This window comes from Mobula birostris, chromosome 19, assembly GCF_030028105.1.
Source record: "Mobula birostris isolate sMobBir1 chromosome 19, sMobBir1.hap1, whole genome shotgun sequence".
Classification (NCBI taxonomy): domain Eukaryota; kingdom Metazoa; phylum Chordata; class Chondrichthyes; order Myliobatiformes; family Myliobatidae; genus Mobula; species Mobula birostris.
This window is the reverse complement of record NC_092388.1, coordinates 35,771,063-35,789,286: the sequence shown is the minus strand read 5'-3', so window position 1 is coordinate 35,789,286 and position 18,224 is coordinate 35,771,063.

Genomic DNA, 18,224 nt, shown 5'->3' with positions numbered 1-18,224 from the left:
CCTTTGGGTTATAATGTTTTTCTGCTGTTCATTCTTTTGGGGCTCTGTTTTTCCATGGATGCCTGCGAAGAGCAAAAATTTCAGGTTGTATACTGTTAACATTCTCTGTGAGCGGAACAATCTGAAACATTTGAACCATTTAATACTTACTGTAATTCATTTTTATTCGATTATTACATATTGTACTGTACTACTGCTGCAAAGACAACTAATTTCACGACATATACCGGTGATACTAAACCTGATTCTGATTCAAGGTTAATACAGGTTACAGACAACAAACAGAGTGCTAAACATGAGAGCTTTCACATTGCAATGTCTGAATAAATCTGTCTTATTGAAAATGAATCGTTAAATTGTGTTAATATTGTTTTATAGTCACGACTCAGCATTGAATGGCTGATCATAATGTTCACTCAAACATTTAAGAGTGCTTCTCTGGTGCAAATAAGTAAAATTATAATGACATTATAAGATTGTTTGACTGGCCACTGTCGCTGTTCATTCTTTAATAGTTGGATTCCACATTCCATGTTTTGTTTTCATATCTGTTTAGAAACCCCATTGCTTTATGCCTTCAGCAGCTTTGGACTTCAGTTTTATGGTTTTCTCCTGTAATATCTTCCTTTTTCTTTCTTCCTTTAAGATAATTCTTGAAGCCAGCCACCTAGAAAATGATTTTGGTTACATCGGTCTCCTTCGATGATTTGGTAGTTTTGGTAATTTTGTTTTAAGGTATTTCTTAGGATATTGCACTCTGTTAAGTGATCACCACATATATGTGCTGAAGAGATACACACCCTTTCCTTCAAATAGATTACTAATCCATTCCTCAATATTGATATAGTCTATGCTTCGACATTAATTCTATTTGATGCTTTCTATTGGATCACAATGGTTCTTGTAATAAACATTTCATTTTGTCTTTGACCTAAATGTAAACTTCTAATTATGTTTCCTCATTCTGCATATTTAAAGGGACCTGCTTAGTTTCATTTCCTTTTAGATCTGCTTCCATTATTTTTGCAATCCTTTTGTGTATCACTGTTATTATGTTTCATTAATTCACAGGAAATAGGTGTTTCTAGCAAGGCCAGCCAATTTGCCCTTCCTAATTTGTACTTACAAAGATGGTGATGGGGCATCCCCTTAAACTACAGTAGTTCATGACATGAAAATGTTTGAACAAAAAATTCTCGGGGCTTAACTGGTGATTTGAAAGACCAGTGATACATGTCCAACTTCGGATTATCTACCAATTTAAGGAGAACTCAGAGGTGGTGATGTTCCCATGCACCTGCAACCCTTTTAGGTGATAACAGTAACAATGTTTGCACGGTGCTGCTGATAAACCTTTTGTTTGATGTGCTGTTGCATTGCAAGCTGTAGATAACGAAGCGCATAGCGGTGCGCACTAGTGCTGTAGAGTAGGCTGCTTTTGGCACTGTATAGGATGTAAATCATGCAGATATGTATTAGGTTTTTTTGAATATTACAACCTCAGCTATCTAGGTGAAAGATGTTCTAACACTTGCTCCCCTTGTGCTTTATAGTTGAAAAAAAAGGCATTAAAGTAGTCAGGTAGTGTGTTACCTAACATATAATACTCTGCTCGATCAGTCACATCATTTGTGGGGTTTGTTCAATAATTTCTGGTCAAAACAAGTTGCCTAAATGTTGATAGTGGAAAATTAAGTGCAATTGAATGCGAAGGGAAATTGATTAGACTCTATCTTAATGGAAGTAGTTTTTTTTCTGATGTTTGTGTTTTGAATTTTGTTTGTGCATTTATCTGCCCAGGTATGGGCATTCTCTCAGTCTTAGTGCATGAGAGTATAAATTATTTCATTATGAGAGGAACCATAAACAAAATTGAGTATTAGTTAATAGCCCCATTGATGACCTTGAGATTGGAGGGAAGACTGTTGATATAAGGAAGCTGCAGGTATAAGGAAGTATTACATGAGCCCTCTTACACTAAGATGAAAGGCATCCTAAAACCACAAACTCATTCTTTTAATCCTGCCATGACTTCAACCAGCGTTGATCTTTCAAGGTCATAGCAGATTTCAGTTTGGCAACAAAGGCTATGATGAGATTTACAAAATGTGAATTAAGCAGTGGAGAGCTGGTTATCGGTGATTAAATGGTTTGACAAAACTGTCAACACCTTCTTCCATGAATTATCAACGAGTTACAGAAGGGAAATTAGAGGACAATAAGCTATACTGGATGTTTCTTGACTGGACATATCTTGGGAAATTATCGTTGTCTGATTAGATGCCTGCATTGTGGATAGACAGGGACAGTACAGCTGGGAAATTAGTTAGTATTGAAGCATAGATCTAAACACTACAAGCAGGATCTGTGATGACCTGCACATTTGTTGTATCCCCTAATTTAGCCAATACATGATGATACCTCCTGGAGTAACTCAAACTGAGTGATAACTGCACTATGATCAGGATATGACCAAGCAGGCTGCATCACCCTCTGGTATTGGTTGGGGGGGCAGCGGCTACTGCACTGGATCAAAATAAGCTCCAAGAGTTGCAAACCCACTCAGCTCCATGAGCACAAACCTCTGTAGTATCCAGAAAATCTTCAAGGAGCGATGCCTCGAAAAAGCATCATTAAGGACCCCCATTACCCAGGATATGCCTTGTTCCCATTGCTACCATCAGAAAGGAGGGACAGAAGCCCGCAGGCACACAGTCAGTGAATCAGGAACAGACACTTCCCCTCTGACATCTAATTTCCAAACAGGCATAAACACATGAACACTAACTTACTACCTTTTTATTTTTATTTTTGCACTACTCATTTAACTATATATAAGTATAATATAACATATTTCAATGTACTGCTGCCACAAAGACAACAAATTTCATGACATATGCCAACGGTATTAAACCTGATTTTAATTCTGATCCATTTTGAAGTTTACAACTTTAAACACAGTTATATTTTATTTTCTGCTGATTGTTACTAAGTCCATACACATTTTCAATAAAGACTTACATCGGGCAGGAAATTCCATATAAAAGCAGAGGTAGACCATTCAGCCCCTTGTTTCTATTCTACAATTTAATAAGATCATGGCTCATCTTTTAGCTCAGTGTCACTTTCTTACTCCACCCCACATGCACATTTCCATAGATATCTTAAAATTGGCCATCCTCTGCCTGGAATATAGTTGGGGAAAGAGCCTTCAATAATTCACCACTGTTAGGTGAAGAAACTTCATCCGAGTCTTTAGGGGATTTACATGAATCTTTGCAATCTTTTCCATTCCACATATCTGTTGAAGCATGCCTGTTCTTTCCATAATCTCACTACCCTTTCCCTCTTGACTGATAAGTCCTGCAATATCTACTCAAAGGGGAGTGATACCATTTGGGACAATATGTCCAGGTCTGCATCTCTGTGACTAAACCTAGGATTCCAGCTCATCAATTCTGAGCCAAAATACACAACAGAAGATGTAGATTCTATCCGCTCCATATTCTGCAGATGCAAAACATCATCTATGGTACTATGATTGTCTTAATTAATTTATTTGTTTAAATGCATAGTTACATCTTTGCTCCTATTTTACTGGAGTAACTTTCGACCTAGGATCACACTTTGTGGGCAGAGGAACATAGTTTCCAACTAGAGAATTGCTTGTTATCCACTTTCAACTACCAAGGTTTTAAAGTTGAAATTAATTTCAGAATTCTGTTAAGGTTGACTTAATCAATTGGAAGACAGTAGAAATTTAAAATTGACCTTTTTTTCCTGCCCTCTTTGTTACAAGAGAGTTGTGTATTTCTGCATGAATGAAAGCACTTCATGAAAGTTGATACCTTCATGCACTGTTTGCCACTTTAATTATGGCTTTACAGGTCATATATTTGATGTTTGCAACTGCAGACATTCCACAAGAATGATCTTCCAGCATTTAATATTTCAATTCAAGTAAAAGCTTAATTCCTTATATTTATAATGATGAAATAAATTACTTATTATATATAGCTTGATTATTCCATGTAAACAGGGACATATATTTTTAAGTATCAACTTGCATTGGACAAGGATAAGTAATATTTGAATTGGTCATGGATAAAGAATATTTGAATTATTTACTTTAATTCATTTTTTGAATATCAGTTTTTCCATAAATGTTTCATCCACCAGCTGCATATAAACTTCATTTTGGCAGTGCAATGTGTGGTCTGTTTATTGAAGAGAGCAGTGTGCCTATCTGCTTAATGTAACTCTTTTGTTCTATGCTCCTGATTATATTCTTCAGCACTGTATAAACCACAATTCATAACCTGCACTGTGCAGGTTTACAATACAAGAGAATCCTGGAACCATATGACAGAAAAGGGAGTCATTTGGTGCACTGTGTCTTGAGCAACACTTTAAAAGGGTTAGTCAATTAATCCCCTATCCCTGCCTGGTTTGACACATTTCTTCTTTTCAAGTTTATATCCAATGTTCTATTAAGGTTACTGCAGATTGCTTCCCTCACATTTTCAGACAGTATATACAAGATCATAACAATTCATCACATACAAGAAGTCTCCTTATATGTAACATGGAGTTTGTACCCATTATCTCAAGTCTGAGTTATATTTTAAAATCCTCCTGCCAGTGGAACTAGTTTCTCTATTGTATATGCAATTTGAACTGTCTGTGTAAATCTTCCCCTAAAATAGTCAGCTCTGTGGGGGATAATGCCAGCTTCCCCAGTCTTTCTACATAGCAGTTAGCATAATGTTATTACAGAGCCAGTGGCCCAAGTTCAATTCCTGCCACTGTTTTAAGGCATTTGTATGATCTCCCTGTAACTGTGTGGGTTTCCTCTAGGTGTCATGGTTTCTGCCCACATTCCAAAGACGTACAGGTTAGTAGGTCAATTGGTCACGTGGGTGTCATAAGGCAGCGTGGGTTTGTTGCAACAGTTGGTCCTGTTACCATGCTGTATCTCTAAATAAAAAATGAAATAAAGTGGACTTTCATTTTTGGTACTACTCAAATAAGTATCCCCTGGAGCCTATCTGGAGTACTAGAAGTGGTCCAGCAGGTAATGCTGCCGCCTCAAAGTTCCAGTAACCCAGGCCCGACGTTGACCTCAAGTCGATGCTGTGGGGAGTGTGCATATTCTCTGCATGACCCCGTCGGTTTTCTCTGGTGCTTTGGTTTCCTTCCACGCTCTGAGTTTTCACTCGGTAGGCACAGGACCATACTTTACAACTAGAAATGCCTCCTTATTAATTTTAAACTACCAAATGTTTAAGAGTAAGTTAATGGCTGCTGTAAATCACCCGGGTAGGAAATTGACGGAAATGTGAAAAGGGATTAGATACAGAACATTAAGTGGGTGATTCAGATTGATGGGATTGCCCTGACATGCAACATAGATTCAAGAGGCCAAATGGCTTCCTTCTATCTTACAAGGAAATAAAACACAATAATGATTTATCTTGGCATCATTCCTAATATTAGCTTATGGGGAAAAAAGCACACCAGCTTCTTTACATCATCAGAAGGTTAAGGAAATTAGATTAGATTAGGTTATGAGGACACTCAGTCCTCGTTTATTGTCATTTAGAAATGCATGCATTAGGAAATGATACAATGTTCCTCCAGAGTGATATCACAAAAAAACAGTACAAACCAAAGACTAACACTGACAAGACCACATAATTATAACATATAGTTACAGCAGTGCAAAGCAGTACCATAATTTGATAACGAGCAGACCATGGGCACGATAAAAAAAAGTCTCAAAGTTCCGATCGGCTCCCGATAGTCCCGATAGCAGGTGGCAAAAGGGAGAAACTCTCCCTGCCATATATTTGGCATGTATCTGTTGACTCTCACCGATGTTTATAGATGCACCTTATCTCGAGGCATCACAGCTTGTATGGCAACTATTCTGCACCGAGGTTTAAGAAATTTCAGAGATTTTTAGACATGGCTCTGTACATCACAAAAACCTGCCTTCTGCCACCAGACTGCGGCCTTCCAAACAGCGCCGACTCAGTTACCAACCGTCGTTGTCCCGTGGCCTCTGCGGAGAGCAACGGCTGACCTCCTCCACATTTGTCTCGATGCTTCAATTGTCCTTGACACTTCAAAATGGAGTCAATCACCTCGTCTCTGGTCTTCTGCTTGAGGCAGCTCGTGCTCGCGGTCCTCTCCAGGGACAGCAGAGTGGTAGATCATCCAATCGAACTCCGTATGGCACATCACAGGCTCCAACAGTTTCCGAAACGCAATCAAGATAAAAAGAGTCAGAATTATTATCAGCACCATATGTTGTGAAATTTATTAACTTAATGGCAGCAGTACAATGCAATACATAATATAGAAAGAAAATTACCAATTACAGTATATGTATGTATATTGAATAGATTAAAAATAGTGCAGAAACAGAAATAATAAAAATGAGGTAGTGTTCATGGATTCAATGCCCATTTAGAAATCGGTGCAGAGGAGAAAAGGCTGTTCCCAAATCCCTGAGTGTGTGTCTTAAAGCTTCTGTATCTCCTTCCTGATGGTAATAATGAGAAGAGGTCATGTTCTGGGCGATGGGGTTCCTTAATAATGGACGCTTCCTTTCTGAGGTACCGCTCCATGAAGATGTCTTGGATACCGTGGAGGCAAGTACCTAGGATGGAGATGACTAATTTTAAGACTTTCTGTAGCTTTTATCAGTCCTGTGCAGTAGTTCCCCATCTCACCAGACAGTGATGCAGCCTGTCAGCATGCTCTCCGCAGTACAGCTGCAGAAGTTTTTGAGTGTCTTACGTGACAAACCCAACCTCCTCAAACTCCTAATGAAATATAGCCACTGTCTTGCCTTCTATATAACTGCATCAATATGTTGGGAGCACGTTAGATCCTCAGAGATCTTGACACAGAGGAACCTGAAATTGCTCACTCTCTCCACTTCTGATCCCTCTATGGGGATTTGTTTGTGTTCCCTCGCCCTACCCTTTCTGAAGTCCACAACCAGTTCATCTTGCTAACTTTGAGTGCAAAGAACAAGCAGAAGGCACAGGAAAAGTGAACAAATTTAAGAGATTGCCTACTTTATACTTTATTGTCGCCAAACAATTGATACTAGAACGTATAATCATCACAACGATATTTGATTCTGCGCTTCCCACTCGCTGGATTAAAAAAATTAAATATTAAAAATAGTAAAAATTAGTAAATATTAAAAATTTAAATTATAGATCATAAATAGAAAATAGAAAAATGGAAAGTAAGGTAGTGCAAAAAAACCGAGAGGCAGGTCCTGATATTTGGAGGGTACGGCCCAGATCCGGGTCAGGATTCGTTCAGCAGTCTTATCACAGTTGGAAAGAAGCTGTTCCCAGATCTGGCCGTAAGAGTCTTCAAGCTCCTAAGCTTTCTCCCGGAGGGAAGAGGGATGAAAAGTGTGTTGGCTGGGTGGGTCGTGTCCTTGATTATCCTGGCAGCACTGCCCTGACAGTGTGCAGTGTAAAGTGAGTCCACGGACGGAAGATTGGTTTGTGTGATGCGTGCGCTGTGTTTACGATCTTCTGCAGCTTCTTTCAGTCTTGGACAGGACAACTTCCATACCAAGTTGTGATGCACCCTAGAAGAATGCTTTCTACGGTGCATCTATAAAAATTAGTGAGGATTTTAGGGGACAGGCCAAATTTCTTTAGCTTTCTCTGGAAGTAAAGGCACTGGTGGGCCTTCTTGGCAGTGAAATCTGCTTGGCTGGACCAAGTCAGGTCCTTTGTGATATTGACCCTGAGGAACTTAAAGCATTTGACCTGTTCCACTTGCAGACCACCAATGTAAATTGGGTCGTGCGGTCCGCTACTCCTTCTGAAGTCAACAACCAATTCCTTCGTCTTACTTGGAAGATGGTGCCCGAGAAATCGTTGTTCACCGGCGCCATCTTGACTGGAAAATTCAGACTCAGTCCACACTTCTTGAAAAGGCAAGCAGCATAATCAAAGACCCCTCCCGCCCCAGACATTCTCTCTTCTTCCCTTCCATTGGGCTGAAGATACAAACACTTGAAAACATGTATCACAAGGCACAAGGACAGCTTCCATCTTGCTGTTATAACACTATTGAATGGATGGCTTGTACATTAAAAATGGACTCTTGACCTTATATTTACCTTGTCATGGTCCTTCTACCATTTTTCTACATACACTGCACTTTCTCTGTAACTGTAAAACTATATTCTACATTGTGTTTCCTTTGTAGTACCTCAATGTACTTGTTTTAAAATCATCTGTATAGATGGCTTGTAAATCTAAGTTTTTCATTGTATCTTGGTATAAGTGACAATAATAAACCAGTTCCAATTAGTTACATACATCCCAAGATCTGTAATGCTTATAATTCAGGCATGTAGATCCTCTTCCAATTCTCGTTACTGAAATGAAGTGCTTTACAAATCTGATCTGGGTTAACTATGGCATTTTAACAATCTGAAGACTGCTGCCTTTCTGATTACTGTTTATTAATTTCTTAGCTTTGCATCACTTGCAGACATAGATAATAATCCCATTCCCAAGTCCAGGGCAAAAGTCTACAGATATGAATATTAGCCTAACCCATCATAATGCACAACCTGCCCACAGAGGTTTAATGCAGGTCACCTGATGAAAATATGCAAAACAAAATTTAGGTACACCTACTGGGCATTCTGTACCTCCACTGTGAAATTAATGAAATTATTTTTAAAATAGCCACCAACTTACAAGGAGCAAAGCTGTGAAAATTTCCAGGCATGAAAGAGAAATTGCTGTTACACAATTATTTATAGTTCCATCCAAAGCAACATTGGCAGATCTGAAGAAATCCAAAATCAGAAAAGAAAAAAAATAGTGAAAAAAAAAAGCAAGAAGTGCCCTGACCTGGTGAAACAATCATCAGCTTCAATAAGTATATTAATGGGGGAGTTTCAACATGTGTACACTCTGAATTCAACGTATGCACTCTCCGGCAACATTAGCAACTCTCCGGCAACCTCTACATCCTACACTCATGAGAAAAGCAAAATAATATAATCACTGGGTTTTGCTGGAATGACAAGCTGTTTGATGAAAATCTTGAGACTCCCTCATATCCAAGTGGCAATGTTGCCAATTAAGACTGTTCCCCATCACTTCTTAAGGAAAATGTAAATTACATTGTAAACATAAGAGATCCTGCAGCAGGAGGAACTCAGCAGGTCATGCGGTATCTATGGAAATCAATGAACTGCCAAATTTTCAGGCCAAGACTTTTCGTCAGAACTGGAAAGGGAAGGGAAAGATGCAAGAATGAGGAGGAAAGGGAGGGGAAGGAAGAGAAACTAGAAGGCAATAGGTGAAGCTAAATGGGTGGGGGAGGAGGGATGAAGTTGGGAGGTGATAAGTGGAAAAGGCAAAGGGCTTGAGACGAAGAAATAGGCGAGGAGAATGTATCATGGGAGAAAGAGAATGAGGAGGGGCACCAGGGAGAGGTGATAGGCAGGTGTGAAGAAGAGTTAAGAGGCTAGAGTTGCAAAAATGAAGAAGGGTTAAAAAATTACCAGAAGGAGAAATCAATGTTCATGCCAGCAAGTTGGAGGCTAACTGGATGGAATATGAGGTGTTGCTCCTCCAACCTGAGAATGATCTCATTGTGGCAGAAGAGGAGACGATGGACTGACATGTCAGAATGGGAATAGGGATAGGAACTGACATGGTTAGTCATGGAAATCCTGCTTTTTGCAGATGGAGCGGAGGTGCGTGACAAAGTGATATCCCAATCTATGTCTGGTCTCACTGATGTTGAAGTGGCTGCATTGGGAGCACCAGATACAGTAGCTAAGCCCAACAGATTCGCAGATGAAGTGTTACCTCACCTGGAAAGACTGTTTGGGGTCTTGAATGGAGGTGACGGAGGAGGTGAATGGGCAGGTGTAGCACTTCTTTCACTTGCAGGGTTAAGTGCCAAGAGGGAGATTAGTGGGGAGTGACAAATACACAAGGGAATTATGGAGGGACCAATCCCTGCGTAAAGTGGTGAGGTGGGGGGAATAAAGTTGTGTTTGGTGGCAAGGCCACATTGAAGGTGGTGGAAGTTGCAGACAATGACATGTCGGATGTGAAGGCTCATGAGGTGACAGGTGAGGGCAAGAAGAACTCTTCCTGTTAAAGAGATGCAAAGATGAGGTGAGCGCAGATGGCTGGGAAATGTAGGAAATGCGGATGGTGGGAGCAAGAGAAACCCAGTTCTTTGATGAAGGAGGATATATCTGATGTCCTGATGTCAACTTCTGCAACTCCTCTATATTGGTGAGACCTGATGTATTTTGGGGGACCACATGTTCGAGCATCTTAGCTCCACCTGCAAAACATGAAGTTTCCTGGTGTCCAACCACTTTCATTCCTATCCCCATTCTGACATGTCAGTCCATGGCCTCCTCTGCTGCTATGATGAAGCCACTCTCAGGTTGGAGGAGCAACACTTCAAATTCCATTGAAGTAGCCTCCAACCTGATGGCATGAGCATCGATTTCTCCATCCTCTGGTGATTTTTGCCCCCTGCTCCTTCTCTCTTCTTCATTTCCCTACTCTGACCTCTTCTTCTCACCTACCTATTACCCCACCCCTGGTACCCCTCCTTCTTCTCTTTCTCCCATAATCCACTCTCCTCTCCTATCAGATTCCTTCTTCTCCACCCCTTTGCCTTTTTCACTTTACTCCTCACAGATTCTTACTTTATCCACCCTCCCCTGCCCAGCTGGCTTCACCTATCACCTTATAGATTGTCTTCCTTCCCCCCCCCCCCCCAATCTCTTATTCTGGCATCTTTCTCCCTTCCTTTTCAATCCAAAACTTCAACTATTTATTCACTTCCATAGATACTGCCTGATATGCTCAGTCCCTCCAGTGTATTGACTCACTGTTGCAGCTCTTTTAAGTTAATTTAATCATTCAAAAACAAAAAAGACATCTTGTATTCTTAAGTTCTGGTTTTTACAAAGTTAAGTATTTTGCTAAAATAAATTAACCACAGCATTATACATTTTGTTATCTGAAGACTGAAATGTTCTAGATTATTGAATGTGCATTGGATACCGCTGATATTATTTAATTACAGGATAAGTAATTGAAATTTTCACTATAAAATAACATCACCAGAATTACATCAACAGCTTTATTTCATTTTTTTCTTTTTAACCAAAGTCATTAGGTCCAGCAAACACACTCAGGACAAAGGCATTCATTTTCAAAATACAAAACAGTAGAGCACAACACTGACTCTTCTTTACAGGCAAAAACAGCTGAAAGGATACATATTGTTTCAGAAAGTGCCTGATAACTGAGTTCCATTCTGCCAAAGATTGGTTTCAGCCTCTGTTAGTGTTTGCAGCAGGTGGGGACTGGGTGATAGCGTTTTAACTTCTTTTACATACTTTAAAGTCAGCCTGGACAAATGAGTTTTGTTTACTTCCTGGTTCTGCACCCAACACTGAAGTCTTGATTTTTGAAATGAGAACAGGGCTGTGAAATTATATTTGTTGTATTAGGAGATAATTAGCTTTGGTTTATGAGGGGAGCATGGAACATTGGGGCAGGGTTTGGTTTATTGGGAGATAAAGACAGCAGCACTAGTTTTAATTTATGGGTGAGAGAAGAGGTGGGATTAATTTTGATCGATGAGGAGAAAGATGGCGAGATTAGTTTCAATTTATGGGGAGAGGAGCAGTGAGTTTGAGTTGGGTTTATGAGGCGAGAACATAACAGTCAGATTAGTTCCAGGTTATGTGGAGAAAACAGCGAATAGTAGTTTGATTTTAAGGAGAAAAGACAGGACTGATAGTGAGCTGCAGAGGAAAGTGGAGCATTGGCATTAGTTGTTGAACATTAAGTGACTAAGGGAGAGATCAGGTGTATGAAGTAAGCTATCTAGCTATCTCTGGCCTTTAATTGTTTGGTAGTAGCAAATATGTGAAGTGAGAAAGAGTGGCATTCCCCACACCTGAATACCTTTATGTTTCCTACACATGAAGAAATATAATTATAACTATGTGAAAGTTACTGAACATGGCTTAGCAATAAAGAGTTAATATTAGATTTTCAGCTATATATTTTTAATAATTTTGAGAGCATTTCATCATTGGCAAATGAATTCAATCCTCTGATTTACAGAGGACATTTTTCCATAATCTGCATTTATTGCCATGTCTCCCATAGTATCATGAATGACCCTTTCTGCATAGCATTAGCCCCAGATTCGCATGCAAATCCCACAGCACAATGGCTGTCAGTAAAAAACATAATACCGAAAGGAAAATTATTATATAGGCAGTTAAATGAAAACACAATTTAAAATCACATGAACATTTAAGACAAAAGTATAGTCATCCCATTAATTATATAATATGACATGAATTATCATATAAAGCCCAGGGAACTGATAAAGAGATAAATCTATTTTTCTGTTAATGATTGTGTACATTGTTAAGAATAACAGTGTGTTCAGTCAGTGAGAATATGCCCTATTAACCTCCAATTTATAGCAGCAATTCCCTTTTTCTGCATCTTCTTTGAATCAAATGAAGTTAAATAATCAGATGAGGAAATTTGAATAAATAAATATGAAAGTGAGCTTATAATATAAAGATGTTTGTGGAGGTGCCAAGAAGCCTTAATTATTTTCCATTCAATACTGATGGAAGCACCTTGCTTTGAACTTGCGAACAAAAGAATTTTTTGATCTGGGCTGAGTGGAAATCACCCTCTGAGATGTTAAAGGAATATAGAAAAAAGAATTCCATATTTGCAGAAGAGGGTGTGGGAGTTTTGAAGCTTGAACATGAACATTGGAAGTGACTAAACAGATTAGCTCTGACAAAACTGAATGAAAAAGTAACTGCAGGAGAACATTTTTACGTTTAATAGGAAACTTTACATTTACATGCCATATTTCATTAGCTCATAATTGCAAAACTCTTTACACCCAATTAAATCTTTTGGAACCAGTGGCAAATTACTGCCATTGTGTCAAGAAATACAGCACCCAGGTTGTTATCAGCAAATTTAACAGGTGGGGATTGAATAAAGGATAAGTATTAGCATGAAGAGCAGATAAATCTTCTCTCCCCATTCCTAATAGTTTTCAAAATCGTGTTTTTTTATCTTCACCTGAAAGATCAAAAGGAACTTTGATTTAGCATTCCATCTGAAAAAATACCACATCTTACAATGCTGTCTTCCCTCAGGACCTGCCAGTTTTGATTATGTCCTCATGTCTCCGCAGTGGGATTTGAACACCTATTTTCTGACTCACCGCTAAGGCTGATACAACAACACAGCTAACCTTAATCTAACCTGAGTTTCAACAGAGAGTAAAACTGGAAAGGAGCTAAATGGCAATGTGACAATATCCTGTTCTGATCCTGCTGGAACTCACCAGTGTTTACCATGGTTGATTGGACTAATAGAACATAAAACAGTATAGCAGCAGATCAGGCCTTCCAGTCTATAACACTGTGCCAGACCAATTAAACTGGTAATTAAGACAAAAAAAGATCCAAACTCATCCCTTCTGTCTCCACAAATCTATATCCCTCCATTCTCTGCATATTCATGTGCCTACCCAAGAGGCTCTTAATCACCTCGATTTGTATTTCCGTCCACTGTTAGCCCTGGCAAATAAAAACATTCCAGGCAACCGCCGCGCTGTGTACAAAACTTATTCTGTACATCTCCTTTGTACTTAACATCTCGCACCTTACCTGCATACCATTGAGTTTTAGACACTTTGACCCAGGTATAAAGATACCAATTCTCTCTCCATCCATGTCCCCTATAAATTTTTAACAGGTCTCCCCTCAGCCTTCGCCATTCCAGAGAAAGATATTCTTCCTCTATAGAAATAAGGAATCGGGCTGACTGGTGGCGCAATGACATCAGTGCCGGACCCGGGAGCGGAGGTTCCCAGGTTCGAAACCAGTCGGGTCCACTCCTAAGTACGCCTTCCATCCGTGCCGGGTTGAGTGTCAAAGTCACAACCTGACCTCGTAAAAATAAAGGGAGAAATACTGCGAAAATGTCTGTGAGGAGTGGTGTGCCACACAGTCTCTCTCTCTCTCCCTCCGCACCTTGTAAAAAGCCATGAAAAAGACATCATCATGGACGCACACACAGACTTGCACGCACACGCCAAAAAAAGGAATCACAGTTTAGAAATGTGGATGCACAGAACAATTTTTAGAACAAATATTCTGCAACCCACAAATTTAGAAGTAGGATGACATTGCAACTGTTTTCATATTGAATCACTTCAATAAATTTAGTGGAGTTCTCACAATCACAGATACCCATGTATTAGTGCTATAGTGCCCATCTCAGTTGTGCACATGAAACTGTTTACTATGCAACTTGGAGTACTGTTCCAAGCAACATCCTTCATTAGAGCTCGTAGAACGTCTATATTTTTGCTGTAAAGCTACCCCCTGCATCAACACTATTTAAAGGGGCCTCCAAGACTGTTATGTACTTTACCTAATTAATTTTCCTTTTAACAGAACACTTTCTCCTCAGTCTCCCAAGCACATAGCTCAGCCCCTAATCACCCCTCAGTCCCTAGGGAATCTTCCTGACTCTGGCTTCATCTCTTAGGCACTGATCTTGAACTTCCCTAATCCTGTCCTGGTCTCTTACCAGCTCCCACCAAGCTTCAATCACTGACCACTCGGACCCAGTCCTCCAAAGCTCCCAATCACATGCACCCTTATCCTCAGATCTACACCCACTTTCCCTCTTCGCCCCAGAGCTGTAATCTCTAACCATTTTCAATGCTGGGTTAATCCCACCACTGGAAGAAGCTGAAATGAAGGGAGACAGTTACAAGATTAGGTGGGGCAGCAGTTTAAATTTAAAGTGTACAGGAACTTCTTGCAGAGAGCAGCAAATCTCAAATTTTAAACTGCAAATGAATATGGAGGCCAGATCAGTAGAAGTATTAAAAGGGGAAGCAGACAAGTTTTTGAAAGTTCAGGGAATTGAAACTAAGGAGGAAATGAAGTCTGGGATGATCAGCTGAGAACATATTGAATAATAGGGTAAGCTTGAGGGGTCAAGTGGCCTACTTATTTTCCTATGTTTACCCTACCTAGCTTTGGCCTCTATTAGTACTTCAATTATACAACTCATCTGCCTCTAATACCCCCAAACACCCACACCAACCTCAACTCAGTTCTGGATCTCCTGTATCCTCCTGCAATGCATGAAGGAAGTTATAACAAGCAATCAACAGAAACTGGGCCTCTGGCAATGCTGAACTCTTCTCCAATAGGCTCAGAGGAAAGTAGTCATCGTCCAGCCAAATAATCTTCAGGGCATTTTTAAGGATGTAGTTTTTAAGCACAGGAGTGCTAAAGTCAGAGATTCTGTGGTCATGAAGCAAAAGAAGCTAAACTAAATGGAGCATGAAGTAACGGAACTTAAGACTATGAAAAAGATGTACTTGTGCAGAATAACAGATGGAGTGACAGTACAAGGATAAAAAATACACAGGAGGAAACTGAAGGTGAAACAAGTACTGCAAGTCAATCTCAACATGATAGTAAAAACGTCAAAAGAATTGTTGAGAGAAGGATCAAACTCTAAGTATTCTAAGCCAATTATCTCAGCTTAAAGGGAACCAAGCAAAATTCACAGAATATAAGCCCAAGATGGAGCAGGGGAACATGTAAATTTGGAAAAACTGGAATGGACCTGACAGAAAGTGGAACTTCTCACCAGATGACCTCAGGGGGTTAAATAATAATATCAAGGACAAGAAGTCAAGTAGATGTTTGGACTATCACTAAGCAGATTTATAGGTTGAGTATAACCGAAAAGAAAAACAGTAGGATGGAACTGAATAGGTTAAAATATATTCAAGTATGTATTTTTAGATAATATTAGATAGCCAAATAGATAATATTAATGAATGGTGTAATGCAAAACATGACTTCAAGAACCTTGGACAAAAATATTGACAGCACTCTTGGGAGATAGATTGATTACAATCTATCACTTCTAATTAACAAGCTCCCAAACATAGACTTTTGTACCTCCCCCTCTGCAACTGCATCCTTGACATAACCGGGAGACCACAATCAGTGCAGATTGGAAATATTATCTCCTTCTTGCTGACAATCAATACTGGCACACTTCCAAGTTTGTGTGCTTAGCCCACTGCTCTACTCTCTCTACACCCACGACTGTGCAGCTAGGAATAGCTCAGATGCCATCTATGAATTTGCTGATTACACAACTATTGTTGGCAGAATTTCAGATGGTGATGAGGTGGCATATAGGAATGAGATAGATCAGCTTGGTTGAGTAGTGTTGCAACAACAACCTTGAACTCAATGTCAGTAAGACCAAGGAACTGAGTGTGAATTTTAGGAAAGGGACATCGAGGGAGCACACCTGTCCTCATTGAGAGATCTGCAGTGGAAAGGGTGTGCAGCTTCAAGTTCCTGGGTGCCAACATCTCTGAAGGTCTATCCTATGCCCAACATATTGATGTAATTACAAAGAAGGCATGACAGCAGATATATTTCATTCAGAGTTTGAGGGCACTTGGTATGTCACCAAAGAGGCTTGCAAATTTCTACAGATGGACCATAGGGAGCATGCTCACTGATTGCATCACTATCTTGTATGGGAGGGGGACACCACACAGGATTGGAACAAGCTGCAGAAAGCTGAGTACTTGAATCATAGACACTCACTGTCATCCTGTTCACCTGTACATCCACGGCTTCTGCAGTTTGGGCCTTGCAGTACCCCAATAGGCAAGCCTGACTCCTCTTTGTGGGGTTGCGGGGCATCCACCAAGAGGACCCTTGGCCCCAGGCATTCTGGGAAATTTGGGGTTTCCCCAATCACTCTCACTACTTCCCCAGGCCATAACACAAATGTTGTCGACTGGGTGAACCACACAGTCCCTCATCTAAGCCCAGCATCCAGCCCAGTGCGGCCACACACTTCCTCAAAAGCAGCTCAAAACACAGGGTGAATGGACAACAGAAAGTTCTCTCCAACCTTCTCCTTGCAGGCTCCCACTAGTCTTTTCACAATAAGAGTGTCCATCCCACAAGAAGTGAGACTTCGTCCTTCTTGACCGGGTCTAGACAAACCAGCACTAATGTATCAAGGTCCTCAGCTACTCACACATCTGCCTCCGAAAACTCCAGCTTCAATGACAAGTAACCATCGTTCAGATAGTCATCCGTACTAAGACCCCAGATCTCTAACGCACTGAGTGGCGTCAATGGTAAATGCGTCAAATACCGGTAGGAAAACTAACGGTACAGCAGAGCAACCCGAGAGCCGATGTCAAGTATGGCTCGAGCATAAATACCCTCAAACCATAGTGATACACTGGAATTTGGCCCCGCTAAGCCTTCGGGAATAGGGTATTTTGCTTTAGGGTGCTCCTTGATATATTGCCGGAAACATGTTCCTATGAAGATGCCAGGCCGTGCGCTCACTGGGCCTCTCCACTTAGGTACCCGGAGGCTCACTCTCCGAGGGTATTCCCATCCTTCACACTTCCGCCTGACGTATCCCTCTTCACCATAGTTATAACAGACAATACCGGTTGCTCCCCTTCTCGCAAGATCCCATTCACTTGCACCCCTCTTAGTCTGTCACCTTAGAGGGTCTGACTCCCTGTCAGCTTTGGGCGGTGCGACACCTGCCAATACCAACCCAAACTGTGCCCCAAGCTCCTTTACCACTCTCTGGGGTGGGTTTTCAGTGATCACCTCAGCCAAGTGGACCACTGTCAAGGACTGTGCCCTGCTGACAAGTCGCCTCCCGTGCCTCCATTGCATTCTCCTCCTCTCTTACTTTTCTGATCAACTCGATAAACGAGGGAGGGTGGCTCATCTTATGAGACAATCGAAGACCCCAAGCGATCAGGTCCAGTGCCTGGGCACCTTTTCCCACTTGGTCCATTTTTAACTGATTCACCTCAGCTGTTTGAATGGCCTTCCTATGCCACAAGCAACTCAGCTGGCTCTCTAGCCAGAAAATGTGGGTGGAAAGTCTCTCCCCCACTTCTCCTGAAACGCCATCATAAGCTCCATTGGGCTTCCCAGCACGCCAAACAAATTTTCTAGCGTTTGCATGTAGCCCGCAGAGGTAGCAAAGGGATTCTGTGTGTTTACGGATCTTACTAAATCAGCAGCCGGCCCC